The sequence below is a fragment of the Bubalus kerabau genome, chromosome 1, assembly GCF_029407905.1.
Source record: "Bubalus kerabau isolate K-KA32 ecotype Philippines breed swamp buffalo chromosome 1, PCC_UOA_SB_1v2, whole genome shotgun sequence".
Taxonomy (NCBI): domain Eukaryota; kingdom Metazoa; phylum Chordata; class Mammalia; order Artiodactyla; family Bovidae; genus Bubalus; species Bubalus kerabau.
The window spans coordinates 41,282,022-41,287,281 of NC_073624.1; positions in this window are offsets into that span (position 1 = coordinate 41,282,022).

Sequence of the window (5,260 nt, forward strand, 5' to 3'; positions counted from 1 at the left end):
TTTCAAACCCTCTGCTGCTCTAAAGAATGCATTTTTAGACCCTGACTTACCAAAACTGATGATGTGGTGCGTAAGACAGCAACATGATTACCTCACATAAAAACATTAACTCACAGTCAACTCCCAAATAGTTCCCTGGTCCCTACCCTCTCAGAGCTTATCATTTAATCCAGAGCACAACTGATATTATATATACGTACTAGTGAGAGGAAAAAAGCAACCAGAATAGCATTGCTGGAGCAGCTGGAGGAAAGTATAACTCAACATATCTGTTGCTACTGAGTGGTTTAGGGAGGTGGGGGAGGAGGGTAGTATAAACCAAACAACTCATAGGAAGCTGTGGCTCAAAGAGGAAACAATCTTTTTTATACAAAACGATAGCCTTCAAGTTGTCCTAGTATAGTGGTTGATGATGCCAGGAAATCACATTGATTTACATAGAGTAAAGACTATGTCGATACAGAACCATGGGTCTCAACACAGCTTTTTATGTCTTAGAATAAAACCTGAGTGCCTTCTGCATGTTTAATCGGAAACTTCCATTGAAACTACTCAGTTTCTGAAAACAAGTGGTTGTATTTAGGATCCAATTTAATTGATGTACTAATTACTACATTAGACACTCATGAGTCAAGGTAAAGAGACCTTTTTAAATTAAGTTATTTATTTTAATTGGAAGATAATTACTTTGCAATATTGTGATTGTTTTTGCCATACATGAACCACCCACAGGGGCACATGTGTCCCCCCATCCTGAACCTACCTCCCACTTCTCTCCCCACACCACCCCTCTGAGTTGTTCCAGAGCACCAGCTTTGAGTGCCCTGCTTCATGCATCAAACTTGCACCAGTCATCTATTTTATATATGGTGATATACATGTTTCAATGCTATTCTCTCAAATCATCCCACCCTCACCTTCTCTCACAGAGTCCAAAAGTCTGTGTCTCTTTTGCTGCCTTGCATATAGGATCATCGTTACCATCTTTCTAAATTTTATACATATGTGTTAATATACAGTATTTGTGTTTCTCTTTCTGACTTACTTCATTCTGTATAATAAGCTCGTTTCATCCACCTCATTAGAACTGACTCAAGTGTGCTCCTTTTTATAGCTGAGCAGTACTTTGACCACCTCATGAGAAGAGTTGACTCATTGGAAAAGACTCTGATGCTGAGACGGATTGGGGGCAAGGAGGAGAAGGGGACAACAGAGGATGAAATGGCTGGATGGCATCACCAACTCGATGGACATGAGTCTGAGTGAACTCCAGGAGATGGTGATGGACAGGGAGGCTGCGATTCATGGGGTCGCAAAGAGTCGGACACGACTGAGTGACTGAACTGAACTGAACTGAATATTCCATTGTGTATATGTACCACAACTTCCTTATCCATTCGTCTGCTGATGGACATCTAGGTCGCTTCCATGTCCTAGCTAATGTAAACAGTGCTATAATGAACACTGGGGTACATGTGTCTCAGTAAAGAGACTTTAAAGTCTCAGACACTCAGCTTAGTTTATATTTGCTACCACCAAATGCACAACTTGCTGGTTATAGTTATGGTTTCTAAGCCCTTAGTGATTAGGTCTCCAGGCACTTCAGTAATATGCTTCATTACTCTTTGAACTCACCACAGCTCTTCTCCACCTCAGAACTTCACTTAGAGGAATTTTAATTCAAATTGTTTTATTGTTTAATGAGAAAAGAAATGCTATTAACTCTACTTCTTATGCTACCATAGGAAGGTAGAACGGTGGAGGAGTAAACTACACATTCCATCTTTTATAGACATGGTTGGCCTTTGTTCTAATGTGCTTTTGTTTCCTAAGTACTTTATTATACTGCCTTTGAGAAAAGGCTTTACATTTTTTTTCTAAACTAGATGGTATAAACTCTTACATGTCTGTGCTTTTGTCCATGAAAATGAAAGTGAAAGTCACTCAGTCATGTCCAACTCTTTGTGACCCCATGGACTATATAGTTCATGGAATTCTCCAGGCCAGAATACTGGCATGCGTAGTCTTTCCCTTCTCCAGGGGGTCTTCCGAACCAAGGGATTGAACCCAAGTCTCCCACATTGCAGGTAGATTCTTTACCAGCTGACCCACAAGGGAAGCCCAAGAATACTGGAGTGGGTAGCCTATTCCTTCTCCAGCAGAGCTTCCCGACCCACGAATTGAACTGGGGTCTCCTGTATTGCAGGTGGATTCTTTACCAAGTCAGCTATGAAGGAAGCCCATATACTTCCATAATCCTCAGATGTCTTTTCTCTCCTCTCTGTCGACACATTTAGTTTTGTATTTTAAAAATAAATGTGTTCTTTCAGGAACAGCATTCGATGAACCCACCACATTCCCCTAGCTAAGTAGAATCAATAGATTCCTACTAGGCATTTCTACTGCAGTTTGTTTATACACCTGTCAGATCTATTTATTTAATGTTCCTTGTGCTGTACTAATGCCAGAAGAGGCAACTCAAACAGGGACCGGTAGAGAGGCATCCCTGAGGGTCAACAGTAATAGGGGCTTCACTGAAATTTAGCAAAGCCAAGAGGGATTACTACATGAACAGGCATAGGAAAGGACAAAAATAGTGTTTACAAAATGATGGCCAATGATTTAGTGGGTGGATCACTCATAAGACAACTCCTAGATACCAATGAGTAATTTGAGAAGAAGTAGAACCAAATAAAACCCTTTTGTAAGAATCATTTTGATCCTATCTTAACCCCTAGAGCCAGACATCCTGGAATGTGAAGTCAAGTGGGCCTTAGAAAGCATCACTATGAACAAAACTAGTGGAGATGATAGAATTCCAGTTGAGTTATTCCAAATCCTGAAAGATGATGCTGTGAAAGTGCTGCACTCAATATGCCAGCAAATTTGGAAAACTCAGCAGTGGACACAGGACTGGAAAAGGTCAGTTTTCATTCCAATCCCAAAGAAAGGCAATGCCAAAGAATGCTCAAGCTACCGCACAATTGCAGTCATCTCACACGTTGGTAAAGTAATGCTCAAAATTCTCCAAGCCAGGCTTCAGCAATATGTGAACTGTGAACTTCCTGATGTTCAAGCTGGTTTTCGAAAAGGCAGAGGAACCAGAGATCAAATTGCCAACATCCGCTGGATCATTGGAAAAGCAAGAGAGTTCCAGAAAAACATCTATTTCTGCTTTATTGACTATGCCAAAGCCTTTGACTGTGTGGATCACAACAAACTGTGGAAAATTCTGAAAGAGATGGGAATACCAGACCACCTGATCTGCCTCTTGAGAAATTTGTATGCAGGTCAGGAAGCAACAGTTAGAACTGGACATGGAACAACAGACTGGTTCCAAATAGGAAAAGAAGTACATCAAGGCTGCATATTGTCACCCTGTTTAATTAACTTATATGCAGAGTACATCATGAGAAACGCTGGGCTGGAAGAAACACAAGCTGGAATCAAGATTGCCAGGAGAAATATCAATAACCTCAGATATGCAGATGACACCACCCTTATGGCAGAAAGTGAAGAGGAACTCAAAAGCCTCTTGATGAAAGTGAAAGTGGAGAGTGAAAAAGTTGGCTTAAAGCTCAACATTCAGAAAACATAGATCATGGCATCCGGTCCCATCACTTCATGGCAAATGGATGGGAAACAGTGGAAACAGTGGCAGACTTTATTTTTCTGGGCTCCAAAATCACTGCAGATGGTGACTGCAGCCATGAAATTAAAAGATGCTTACTCCTTGGAAGGAAAGTTATGACCAACCTAGATAGCATATTGAAAATCACAGACATTACTTTGCCAACAAAGGTTTGTCTAGTCAAGGCTATGGTTTTTCCTGTGGTCATGTATGGATGTGAGAGTTGGACTGTGAAGAAGGCTGAGCGCCAAAGAATTGATGCTTTTGACCTGTGGTGTTGGAGATGACTCTTGAAAGTCCCTTGGACTGCAAGGAGATCCAACCAGTCCATTCTGAAGGAGATCAGCCCTGGGATTTCTTTGGGAAGAATGATGCTAAAGCTGAAACTCCAGTACTTTGGCCACCTCATGCGAAGAGTTGACTCATTGGAAAAGACTCTGATGCTGGGAGGGATTGGGGGCAAGAGGAGAAGGGGCAACAGAGGATGAGATGGCTGGATGGCATCACTGACTCAATGGACATGAGTTTGAGTGAACTCCGGGAGTTGGTGATGGACAAGGAGGCCTGGTGTGCTGTGATTTATGGGGTCGTAAAGAGTCGGACACGACTGAGCGACTGATCTGATCTGATCTGCTCTAACCCCTAGAAAACATTGAATGTATTCGTTAATTCACTAATTCATTTTCCCCCTTTAAACTGTGATTCTTAAAGGCAGGGAATATTTTTTTCCTTCTAAATTTGGGTCATAGTCTTGCTGAGAAAAATATATATTGAATTACATTCTTTCAGTCAGCTTCTTTGAATTTTAAACCATTTAGATTGTTACTTTTAAAATGCCTAGGAGTCGTTCATCATAAGAAATAGATCAATAGTGATTTTCAATTTCTCTTTGAAAAGTGCTTTGGTTAACATGCTAAGCAAACCATGAGATGCGAACATTTGAGGTTTTATTTCTCCTTCTTCCTGTGCACTGATTAAACTTAATTTCCCCATTGTTAATTTCTTGTACTTTCTCCCAAAATTACTTTCAGAAAATAAAGCTGTTTTTGGCATAGATTTTTGTACACAGAAGTACTCTATTCAGCTCTGAGCATAAGAATCATTTCATAAATAATGATAATATCCCTAATTAATATATCTCTTTACTCTTGTAATACACAGACACATAGTCTCTCAGATGATTCTTAAACCAACCCTCTTGAAATAAGCAGGGTAACTATTATTGAATCCATAATCTATGTGGAAGCTGAAGTCATTAGAAGCCAGTAAGTCAGAGTTCAAACTAGGTCTTCTGTCTTCATATTTATATTCTTTCCACTGTAGCAGAAGACATTACATCTTGGTGCTTTCCCTCAAACTTTGTTCCAGGAACATCTATAAAGCACTTGTGAGCTCAGATTTCCTATGTACCATCTCTCTCTTTCTTGACCACATCCCTTCAAACTCTGCCCTTTGTAGATTTTGACCTCTGAGTGCCTCTGGACTTACATAAAGTATTTATTCTTCCCAGGGTAACCAAGTAAAATATAACAAATAAAAGGAACATCAGGATGGGCAAACACAAGTGTGTATTAGCCTATTAAATCATCTATTCCCAAGAACAATGGTTCACAGAAATTGGAGATGAAA